General features: G+C 36.2%; 1 long non-coding RNA gene across 1 annotated transcript; it reads left to right on the plus strand.

Annotated features, from left to right (window-relative positions):
- Positions 1–431: 431 nt before the first annotated feature.
- On the plus strand, positions 432–9,556 carry LOC311190786. The gene is made up of 3 exons (XR_014617243.1): positions 432–448; positions 7,800–7,915; positions 9,539–9,556. It is a non-coding gene; the product is annotated as an uncharacterized lncRNA (long non-coding RNA).
- The last annotated feature ends 3,466 nt before the right edge of the window (positions 9,557–13,022 follow it).

Raw genomic sequence — 13,022 nt, forward strand, 5'->3', positions numbered from 1 at the left:
AATTTTAAAAGCTTCAGCTAAAGAACACCCCCCCACATACACACATAATACACTAAAAATTAAGATCTAAAACACTATCTTATAGGCAGTGTGAAATAAAACACATATATACCTTGTTCTAATATACCAGTCTCGGAGTTAGGAATTCTTCCAGATTTATTCACTTAAATATTCCATTTTAACCCTACTTTTTTTTCCTGTCTTCATCTCCACATTGGATTACATAAAGGTCTCAGTGATATTTGCCTTTGCTGTGTTCTGCCTGCATCGCTAGAGGGCCATCTCTCTGAATGCTCCCATCATGGCTGTCATTAGTGCTGGAAACGAGAAGAAAGCGAGTACTGACAGGATACTGCAGGAAACAGACTTCCCAAGGAGCTGAATTTTCTGTGCCTTCCTTGCTCGTGGAGAGTTCTGCTTAGTCCTATCACAAACCGGACTGCCAGAGGTAAACGAACAGGGCTCAACTCTGGAAATGCCTCTAATGGCATGATTTTACAGATGCTGAACACACTAGATTTACTGCCAAAGTTCTTTTGGAAGAAAAGCCAAAGTAATATAGGAGAGAAGGGGGAAGAGGGATTGGATTTGATGCTCAAGATTAATGCAAAAAAAGAATGTTTTGATTGTGAACAGGAATAAAACAAAATGTATGCCTTCACAATTGGTATCACAATAGCCAATGATATGCAGAGTTAAAGTTGTCAAAATTTCCCATGGATCAGGCTTTTTTAACATGCTAATCTAGATGTGCTGAAAATTAAGAACTTGTTAAATTTTCATTCACAAAAAGGAGATTTTTTCAACAGAAGGTGGGGATTGCTATGATATTTCAGGTAAAGGATGTTGTGACTTTAAACTCTGCATGCTAAAAAGGCAAGCACAATAAATTTTAATAGAAAGCATATTCCAGAGTCTAGTACCACTGTTGTACAGCCAACTATGATCTCTTATCTTCAAATTTAGTCATATGTTATGGTATTGTTTTCAGAAACTACTGTAGACAATTAAGAAACTTGAATAAGTTATTGGGAGAAACTTATTTGGGCAGTTTGAAGGCTGCTGCTGCTTGTTAAAAGATTCATGATGTAATGAAAAATAGCTTGAAACATGAGTTATGGCTTCTTTTATGCTAACATACTATCAAGCATGAGGACAAGATAGGGAAAAAAGTAGTTATTCTTAAGAAACACTGAGGAGTAGTGTGTAAGAGTAGAAAGATCTTTCATAAATATTCCTTAAATCAAAGAAAGACTCATTTTAGCCCTTCTCCCATCTCCTGTTGTTCCTTAAATTTAGGAGCAGTGCCTCTTTATATTTGGCTTGGTAAGCAGCTCCTCCTCCTTTTCCTACCACAATATTTTAGCTTTAATACAATAGTTTGTTTAATCAGGAAAGAGCTTGGTACACAGTCTGCCCTGTCCTGAAGCTTCCTGATCCTACCACTGGAACCAGTTTCCACTTGTTTTACTCTTTGCTATCTCCTATTCCTATTTAATTCAGCCTTTACACACGTTATATACTTAGAGCAAAACTGGGTAGAGGACTTACCTGTCTGGGACATAAATGAGAATTTAGATGTCCAAGTCTAAAACTACTGCTTATTTGCTAACATTAACTCCTGGAAGTTCCTAAGCCCACACAGCTCAAAGATCACAGGACACCCATTTGCATGGTGGCTCACAGAAAACCTGAAAGGAAATAAACTTTGACTCTACCGTCTATTCCTAAGTTTGTAGTAACATCTTTCATCAGAGAGTCATTGGAGAAAATATGAAATCAAGGATAAAAATCCAAGACTGCCACTGTCAGAAGAATGTCCTGACATTAGCTGTTAGAATATTGCTTGATAAAGGAGTAAAGCCTATTCCCCATCCCTAGCAAACCAAAGTTTACAGTACCTCAGAATCTCAGAATATCCTGAGTTGGAAGGGACACATAAGGATCATAGAGTCCAACTCCTCACTCCACACAAGGCAGGACACTGAATATATAGAGTTTCTGCTGACAATTATTTTGTCCAGTAGGCCCAAATGCGTGATCAGTTGGAGAGAACATCTTAAATGAAAATAAAAGGGGGTGGGGTGGGGGCGTGGAATGCAAAGTCTGATGCATCCAGAAGACAGACCAGTCTAAAAAATGGTAGTGACTTTCTCACCTCAGATTCTCAGAAACTGATAGAAATTGTGGAGAGGCAGAGATGCTGTCAGCTGTACGCCCTTTTTCAGATCTTTATATATTAAGATGAAATCCCATTAAAGATTCCATCTTCATGTTATTTTTCTTATTTTGGTACCTTGATTCTCTGACCGTATGACTTGAAACAATCTTTCTCTCTTCTTTCTTATTCTTCCCCCATCTTATGAAAAACATATTGTGTAGGGGTTTTTTTTTACATTGCCTTTTCATTTAACTGGCACCTGTTTCTAATTTCAGTGGTTGGGATTATAGATTACTAAAAAAAGCTTAAGCAGATGTGAATTTTCTTCTAATGGTGAGAAGGCAAATCTGACCCAGACATGGATTAACAAAGTGTGGCAATGGCTATTCTTTTCTCACAGGTCCATCTGATGTTTACAAGGGATGGTTTGGTTTTTTTTGTACTTTCTCTTTCAACCTCATTCAAAGTACACATTTTTGAAGCAGCACAGAGTAATTTGTTTCAATTCATGTTGTTTCTTTCTATAGGGGTAGGTAATGAATAAAATTTTTTAAAAATAATTTAGTTGAAGGCAGATGACATAATGGGATTTATAAGGTCTGCAGAGCATCTTTGAACAGTTCAGTTAAGTGAAACTCATTCTTCAGTACCTCTTACTGTGATCTTTCATTTTTCCCTTTTTTGATGATAGAGTAAGCCCACTTCTTTCCCAGTTTTCCAGATTACTTCATTTATTCTTCTACAATATAAGTTTAGAAATGCATTTTAAAAGATGATAGTGATAAAAATATATAGATCCATCTTCACTAACTCATTAATTAGTTCTCTTAAAGGTGTTAATGTTAAACTACTCAATTATGTACAGGCATGTTGAATCTAAATCAGATATCAAAGTTGTAATTTCACATCTAACACCTAATTTAGACATTTTTGTGAAGTAAATTTTCATTACAGTTAGTTTGTGGAAGGGAAAAAAAAATCTTAATTACCTTTGTGGTAGCCAGGAAAAAAAAAGCCTCACTTCCTGAAGAGCTGACCAGGGTTATCCAACTGAAGAGCCAAACCTTGCAACGTAAAGCAGCCATCAGCATGCAGTGTCTTCCACGGGAATTTTCAGTACCTGAAAGGATACCAGATACTATGTTGATTAGCACCAAAGTAGTGTTTCTAATTCCGTTGTTTATTTAATCATATTTCAAACAGAATAGCGAGATTGATAATTTTTAGTAAAAATCAAATGCTCTTTATAAAGTTTGAATATGTTCGTTTCCTTGTGCTAGCTCTTTTAGCCAACAGTGGTAAAATGATACTGAAAATCCAACCCTGGAAGGAAATTTGGGTTGCTTTGTTGGATTTTTTTTTTCAGTGAAAACAGAATGAAAAAAAGCAACTTAAAAGGAGTAAGTCCATGCATTTAAGGACAAAGAATTAAATGCCTTGTTCATTAATACGTTTCATCGAGCACAGTTTGTTTTGCAATGCTTAAGAAAATCAGGCCTAATAGTTTCAGTGGTGTTTCAGTTTTACAATCATATCCTTAGGGATGTCATATTAACTCTCTGGTAATTAAAAGAACAGTGTAAGGGTTAACTTCAGCCTGGGTCAAATTTCAGTTTGTGTCTTTTCCATAGGCTGACAAACCTCAGACAAACCCTTGTATCTGGTTCAGAGCTCTCCATCTAAAAATGACGAAAGCTATATTTTGACATAGCTTGTTTTGTTCTCTTCTTTGAAGTGCCATACTGACCAGGGCCCCTGCTGGGAATGTTTTACACTGGAATTATGATAGATTTCTCCCCCAGTGATTAGTTTATGATGGTAAGATACATTTTCTTATACAATGGGGTAAATAACACAAAAGAATGGGTTGAAGGTTTTTTTGCCTCCCCCATCTCCAACTTAAAGAAAAAATATCCAAGAGATACTAGTTAGTAAATATGGAGTTACTTGATTTCATAATTTTACATTCCAGCATTTTTCTATTTCTCTCCCTTCTACCTTGCCATTAGTCATCTGCACATACATCAAAATGATGCAAAGAATCCACTATACAGATATTCTTTCTGCCTTTAAAAATTATGCTTGCTCACATCTGCAATGCTGTAATGATTAGCCAATATAATTAGAAATTCTTGATGGGTGAAACTCCTTTTCATGAACAAAATACAAATGTCAGCAATAAGAATTTTTGTTATCTCAAGATGTTATGCGATTCATCCTCAAACACAGTTTAAACAAAAGTAGTACCTTTTTATCATTAATAAGAATGTATTTTCATAGTACATTCCTATTTCAAAAGCTAGCAGTCTAATTCTGATTTTGGTTTCCTCTTCTGAAGACTATGGGTGGGTTTATAACCGTTTTCAAACATGGGTGGACATTTAACAAGCTTTCAAACAAAACTGTTCCGAAGCCAGCTTCCCTGTCTGAAGTTCTGTATGCAGAGCTTAAAGGACTGAACTTTTGGCCAATGGCCATTTGATGACTATGGTTGATAATAACAGTGGAGGGATCTAGGGGGCTGTGGTGAGCAACCATTGTTCTTGTAGTGCTTAAGTCCAGAAGACAAAAGCATGTAGAACTAGGTGGGGAAAAAAAACCCCTACCTCACTAGACATTCATCCCTGTCTTATTCATGACGGTAATTAATGACATTTAATGATCATAGTCTGAACCACGGTGAGAGAATTCTAGGCATGATGCCAGAATAAGGTTGGTATGTATAATAAATGCTCCGTGAGCAGCTGAAATAACTCTACACGATGGATTTCATCTAAATATGGAAAAAAAGCAGATAATTATTTCAATAATACCTCATGAGGAAATACACATTACTGTTGAAAAAACAGGCCCAGAAATCACAATATCAGTTGCATCTTTGGGCTAAAGTTTCTAACTAAAGTTGCAGAAAAGAACCTCCTTTGCGTCAAATAAGCAAGTTCGTATTATTACAAACAACATGGTTAATCATAAGAAGAGGTGGAACAAAGAAATACAGCTGTATCTTGATTTGCAGCTTGGAGCTAGAAGTCTCTTTTTCTGCCTGTTATTATTGTCCATGTTGAACTACTGTCATTGACAAGTTTTACTTGAGGATATTCTGCATAGCTTGATAGAGGTTTTTGAGCTAAAGGTAATCAGTAAATTGGAAAAAACACTCTCAAATATTTTGCTTTTTAAAATTCTGTTGCAACTCTAAGGATAGACTACAGATACCACCTTTGGTGCACCTAAACATACTCGAAACCTAAGATTATATCTGCTACTTGATATTCTTGAACTTGATAAATTCCAGAGAGAGCTCTCCTGTTTTCCTTTTTTGGTTAGGTGCTGCTGTACTGATCTCTGTTGATCTCTGTTTAGCTGGAATTAGCCTTCAAGTTGTGTGAAGATGACAGGTAGAACATTCTAAGTGCCACATGAATCACAGTCCTTCATTTGACCGCAACATTTTTAGGCATACTATTAAAAAAATGTCAGATTTGGAAACCTTTCATTTGACATTTATTTCAAAAACCATAATGTAACTGTATATAAATGTCAAAGGAGAATAAAGCTGTATTCTTCTCTGTATAAATATCAAATGAGTGGTTGTTTCCTCTGATATTTAGGGTCCTGAAAGGGTAGAGGTCAAGTGAGGTGGCTCTCCCAACAAGGGTTAATTGTGTTGATGAACCAGGATCCTGCAGAATTCTAAAACAGTAGCTCACACCTGTACCCTGGGGTTTGTTGCCCTGTGCAGCTCAAGTTCATGACTTAGGAACAGGATCCTTCTAATGCACCATACTCTTATGCAACACAACAATTAATTCCTACCTCCTTCCCCAAATGCTGCTTGAACACAACATGATTTGGAGAAGGGAAATGAACTCAAGAGTTCCACTTTCCTGGTGAGCACTCAGATCACTAAGTTATTAGTTATTTTATAGGGCATCTTATTACACTTGCTGAAACAGAACTGCAAAACACAGTTAAAAAATATTTCAACAGGGACAGCAGAGATATGAACAAAGCCACGCAGACTGTTTATGTTCTTCATACTAAGAACCATTTGTACTTGGAGAAGCCTATCTGCTTTTTATCTGGTGGCAGATTAGAATTACCACCTGAGTAAATTTTTGGCTAGTCACCCCATACATAAGAACATTGACTGCATTACATTTTGTTTTTTGAGATCTTTATAGTCATTAATGTAATAATTAAAGACTTTGATATATAAATAAGTCCAAAAGTCAATTTTTCTGTGAAGAACACCAAACAGCACTACATTTCTCATCTTGGGAACCAAAAGATTAGCATACAGGTCAAGAAACCAAGCAAACAAATTCTTCCTCTTAAAAAAAAAAGAATTCTTAATTTTGTTATCCAATTTTAATCATCTGTATCAAATACTTCGGATCTATTGCCAGAACTGCAAACTAGAAAACAAATCAAAAGGCTCATTACCTAGACATGCGTATAATATTCCCATTTAAGATCCTAAATATGTTGGTGGAATGTGGAATCCTATAATAACTTAGGAAACACTGACGTTCATGATTCCAAGTGCTGTTTTTCTTATAAACTGTAAGTGTAAACTGTAAAGTTTAAACATAAGTGCTATTTTGCAACACCTGTACAAGTACATTAGCATACTGTAACAATACAGTTATGCATGCTCAAAAGAAAGCAGAAATCAAGAAAAGGGCTGCTGTATCATTTCCACTGGGGAAAAAAAAAAAAGAATATTCCTTACAATTCCTTTCTCACCTACTTGACAGATAAATCACAGTGACTTCCAGGGAAAAACCCTTACAATTCTAGAGGAACATTTTCTGTGTGCCCTGGGTAGCAGTCATTTAACCTAACTGTTGCAATACACTAGAAGAATGTTTCAGATGTGAAAGGTCCTTTATAGGAAGTTCTTTAGAAGTTTTTCAGGTGATTTAGAGCTGGAACAACCACCTGTCCTGGCTTAACAGCATTGAAGCACCACACAGCCAATCATTCTCCCCACAGTTGGACAGGGAAGAGAATAAAGAAGAAAGAGAAAACACATTGGTTGAGACAGAGACAGTTTGATAGGTCAGAGAAGGAAGAATAATAGTAATAATTTTTTTCCATTATTATATATAATTATAAAAGAATATACAGAACAAGTGATACACAGCAGTTTCTCTGTCCATCCAAAGGCAAAGTTGCCTCCCAACCAAGTCCTAGTCCTCCAGTTATATATATGAAGCATGACAAGATATGTGATGGAATATCCCTTTGGCCAGTTTGTTTCAGCTGTTCTGCCTCTGTCCCCTCCCAGCTTCTTTAGCACCCCCTACCTTCTCAGCACAGGGCAGTATGGGAAGCTGAGAACTCCTTGACTGCTTGGCAACAACAAAAAAAATCATCACTGTGTTATCAGTACAGCACAACACCAGTTGAAAGAAGAAAATTAGCTCTATCCAAGCTAAAACCTAGACACCATTTCAAACTTCTCCTTTCTGCCCCATTTTCTTTGCCATTCACTGATTAGAAGCAGGAACCCTTCTATATTGCCGGGACTTCACTGTCTGGAAAAACCATAGTATCTTCTTTGGAGTTTAAGATGTATTTATATGACTCTTGTCTTGACCATCCTGACCTGCAACATTGGCTCTCCCTGCAGTCTGCAAGCTAAACCTTTGCTCTGAGTTGCACCAGGAAGTTGGCCTCTAAGGATTCCTACTCAACTACCTGTCCCCAAGATAACCTGAGTGTTAAACCAAGGAAGGCATTCCACAGGTGGGAGAATCTAAAATTTTATTTTGTAATGCTGTCTAGAGATATCCAAATGCTTCCAATTTCTCTTGCTGCTTTACATAAAATAATTTTCTTTGTCTAATTCACTGAAGTTATTTCTGCAGAAGGAAGAGAGTTTAAGGTGAATTCACATAGTCAGTGAATATCTTAATGTTATTCTTTTCAAGTAACTAATGAATAAGGATGATATAGAAGGGCGTACATACGGGCTTGAGTCTCTTATCCCCCCATAAGATGTATAGTCAATTCAAGTTCTTTCTCTATTCAACTCTGCAAACATAGGAAGATGTGTGAAATGAACAAAGTATGTGTATATAAGCATGATGGGTAAAGAGTGTTGATGTTGAACCTGAAATGAAACTAAGGAAAGCATATGATGTGTGAAACATATGGCAATGCATATGTATGAAGTTTGGATCAGGATATGCATCACAAAATAGTAATAGGTTTTTATTCTGGGAGAAGAGAGTGATAAAGCAAAGGGGAATAAGAACCTCACACTAAAAACAAGAGAAGTTGGAATTTCCTTCCTCCTTGCTATTTGGCATTTCCTCTTGAGAGAAGCGGAGGAAGTATTTAAATATTTTATAACCTTCATTATTGGAACATACATCTCTTTATTACATTTTTGGAAGCATGTGTTCTATTTGAAATCAGTATGGATGTATAAATATTTTTAGGAGATGATTATTCTCTGTATGTAGGTGGAGAAGAACATCAAATTAGTGAGATCTTGCTTTCGTGAGTAACAGAACAGCTGGCATTATCCCTCCGTTCCCTCCGCCTCCCTGGCCAAGGGAAAACACCCCTTATGCTCAACTTTAATTCCCAAAATAAAATAAGAAATGGTTTTGGCTGCCCTCTTTCTGTCTGCATTTGCAGGTAATTTTGACATTGTATTTGCCATGTAAAAATTCTCTTATAAGGTCATTGAGAAAGTATAGGGAAAGTGAAAAGGAATGGCATGGAGCTATCACAGAACTGTAGAAAACAGAAGTAGAAAAGATCTTTTAGTCCACTTCCCTGTCTAAATGTCTATCTTATTTGTTCTCAAAGACGTTTAGACATTTCCTCGAAAAACCTCACCTATTCTCCTGTTCAATCTACACATAAACCTCCAATTTCAGATGTTTAGCAGTAGGACCAGCTCTTCTTTAAAGTGTGAAGCATAGACCTCACCATCATGAAGATTAAGTACAACTGCAAATCAACAGCAATTCAATGCCCTATGGTCTTCCCCTTCTGTATTCAGACAGTGCTGGTAGAAATTAAAATATCCACTGGTGGTGCTGAAAAAAAGAATATGCTCCCCAGTTCTGTTCAGATATAAACCTCTTTGAAAGGGTTCAATTCCAAGAAAGCTACTTGAGATCACTGTATGGAAAAGGCTTCAAAGACTTTTTTCCCTCATCTATGCAGATGCAGCAAGTGAGCAACCAACAGCCGTCGATGCCGTGGCTCTAGTTTACCCAACTGAAGCATCGAAATATTTAAATTTCTTTGTTCAACTATTCCATAAATTTATTTTCAAACTCCATGTGGTTCAGAGGCCCATTCTGTTCACCTCCCCGTGTACTGTCTTTTTAACTACATACTTTGTTACAGTAAAAGAACCAGATTTGACAGAAGAGCACTGATATGTTGTATCTGAAAGTCTGGCCCGATATCTTCTCTGAGAAGCCATCACAGAAATACAACAACCTCTACTTTTCAGAAGAGTGTGAACTCTTTCTCAGTTACTTATGGATAACAGAAAAAGACAATTATTTAAACCTCAAAAGAAAAAAGCAATTGTCACGGTTCAAGAAAGGTCTGAGACGGGCTGAAAGTGAAAGCACAATATAATCAAACAATAAAAGGAATTTCCTCTATGATGTTCAGCAAACTAGAAGAAGTCTTGTACTAGGTGACTCTGACTATTGAAATATCCATGTTAAAACTGATTGTGGTTGACACTGCAGTGTATTTTCTAATTGCTCACATTAACACATAATTTAAAACATTGAGATTTTTTTTCTGGTTAACTCACAATTCAGGCAAATAGAAACAGCGATGAAATCCTCAGGACAGTTGAGGTTCTCATTCTAAACCAGCTAAGTCGATTTATCTGTAATTTCACAGAAACTAATGGAAATCATTTTACAGTTCTCTTACTCATTTGACATCAAAGCTTTAACATTAAATATAAGTATAAATTTAATTTATTGGATTTAACCATCAGAAAAATGTGTAAAATATTTGATTGCTTAATTTGTCTAGTTTGTTTTTAGAAAGATATTGCCCAGCTTGATTCAGAAGGATGAACCTCAATTTTGAGCAGCTTGTATGCTTTGGATTTCTGATGCAGTTGTTGCTTTGGTTGCTTATAAAGATCAGGATTGGGGCAATATCTAGAATAACGTTTGGAACTTTGAATGATGCCATATACACATCTCTTTGAATTGCAAGTTTGGATAGTAGCCATGAAAAACTGCAGACAGTAAGCTGCTTTAATAAGTGCTCTGAAGTGTCTTTAACATAAGCGTGAGCGCATATTCAACTAACAAACAATAAAACTGGGGTATTCAGGTTAAATTATTTCAGATTTGCTTTGCTCTTATTAGTAACTTACTGGGCAAATGTGTAGTCCTCACCTTTTACGCCTTGCTAGCTTTTTTATGGTAAATACTCTGAACACCCACTATGTCTTCTCCCAGCAACCAACCAGACAAAGCCTAGAAACCCAGCCACAATACATAACTAACAGAACTACGTTGCTTGTACTTTTTTCATTTGTTTGCAAGATGCATCACTTTGCCAAGCCTATTATTTGCATTTGTAATCCTAAGAGATCACGAGGTAGGGAACAAGTCTTTTTCTATATTTGTACAGCTCCCAACACCACAGGAATTAGACACTAATTAAGCCCTTATGTCGTATAACTACTTTATCATTGTCAACTGTACTAAACAAATACATTTGCTTGGAACTAAGCATGTTGAATGAGCAACAACATTTAATAAATCCCTCCCTTTTACTTCACTAGTAACGGACATGTTAAAACAAAATGACACTGATGTAAATCTTGAATGATCCTATTCTTTTTATGGGACTTAATCCAGCCTGATATAGATGTTAACTGAGAACAAAAAAAGTCTAGAATCCACAGGGAAAACAATAAAATAATGGGGCCTTAGATATGCACATTTACTTTGCCCAGTCTCAAGGCAATTTTCTAGAATCCAAAGCTCACCGAGAATCCTGTAGCACAATTTACTTAAATTCTGGAATACTTATTTACTGCCTTTCTGCAGACACACATGTTAATTAAGTTGATTTTTATGAATATATTATTTATAAATCCACAGTACTAGAAGGTCATGAACTGCAGAGTCTTAATTTCTTGAGATTTTGGTTTTGATCTATTTATCATCTTTGGCTATAAGAAAGAGCTGGCTGCTTGTGGGAGAAGTGTCACTTTCTGGTCACTTGAATCCAATTATGAAAGACTTACAAGTAGAATATTCCAAAATAGTATCACTGTCACTATGACTGCATGTCACTTTTGTCTCCATATTATTGCTTTCAGAAACATTACACAAAATAAATTGCATCAACCTTTTGTTTCTTTTGTTATCCTTTAAGGCAGGCTTGGAATTTCCTGACAGAGTTGAGATGGAGCACTAAGTACAGATTTTCCTGAGTGTCCCACAGATACACAAGTCATTTCGTTCATACATGAGTCGTCTTTGACTTACTCAGCTAGCTCTGTTATCGACTCTCCAACACATCCAAACCAATTAGATAGATGTACGCTGTGGTCTTTACAAAATATCATTCAGCCATGTATCCTGCAACAAGCAATTACAAGTCATCTTCAGGGCATTGATTTATTTCTCATTGCCCTACCAATTTAATGACCTTATGATTTATACTGATTATGAAAGTCTCTCCTTGGCAAGCAAAGTAATTATCCATCAATCTTAAATTCTTTAAGGGAAGAAAATGTTTATTTTCTGTCTGCATAATAAGTTTTATGTCATTTTTAATGTCATGACTCCCACATGCACTGAAGATATATGTAGTGGCTTCTAATGTCTCACAGAATGTCAATTGGAAAGGCAATTTGACAGTAGGCTTAGCTTCTATTGTCTGAATATTTGGCATTATATAATGAAGATGCCCAAGGCCTCTGATTGGAAACACATACATTATCCTAGGATAAAGGAACAGAAAAATTCTGTGTTCCAGTCATAAGGTACTACAGGAAATTCTCAGTGAGAAGAATAGCAGATTTTAAGGATATTTAAACATCAACTGTACTAAAAGAGGTTGAGGAGCCACAGGATGGGTTATGACAAAGGGGTGAAGCTTATGACCTCTCACTGCCCACTCTACTAATGTTTTTCTATAGTTATTTGATTTAGAGTCAGGCTTTCAGCACTGTATGTGAGTGTGTGTTTCTTTTCAAAAGAGATAAATTTTATTTGAGTGTAAATGGGTCGCATTGCATTATTTTCTAGCGGATTCATTTGTTTTTCACCTAAAAGTTCTAGATTTTAGGCATTTTGTTTAGCATTGAGGAATACGTATGGAAAAATCAATATAAACCAGTGGATGCCAACAGATCGAAAATCCATATGAAACAGTGGATGCCAACATATTGCAATCCACTATTTTAATGGGGAACCTTATTAATTGGAGTTTTTCCAGTGTAGTTAGATGACTTAATTTAACGGTTATCTCACTGGTCCAGTTTAAAATTGAAAACTTCCATGGCTGTTTAACAAACTTTTAATGCAACTAAATGCGAGATGATGCATGCAGGAAGTACTGTTGAGCACCTTATTTACAGAAGGCATGAAGACACCTTACCAAGATGTGAGTATCTATCTAAACACACCTGGAGCTATCATTGCTCCCAAAATGATGCCTTGTCAAGGTATCTAATTTAATGCTGGCATTTGTAATGGGAGGACAACTCGATTAGGGTCAATGATGCAGAATCTTGTGAGATTAGAGGATTACTGCAATTTGTTTTGATGGTCACTTTACAAATTAACTACAAATTAAAGGAAACTACAAAAATGATGTTACAATTCAAAAGATA

This window comes from Gallinula chloropus (assembly GCF_964237585.1).
Source record: "Gallinula chloropus genome assembly, chromosome: 4".
In the NCBI taxonomy this organism is placed as follows: Eukaryota; Metazoa; Chordata; class Aves; order Gruiformes; family Rallidae; genus Gallinula; species Gallinula chloropus.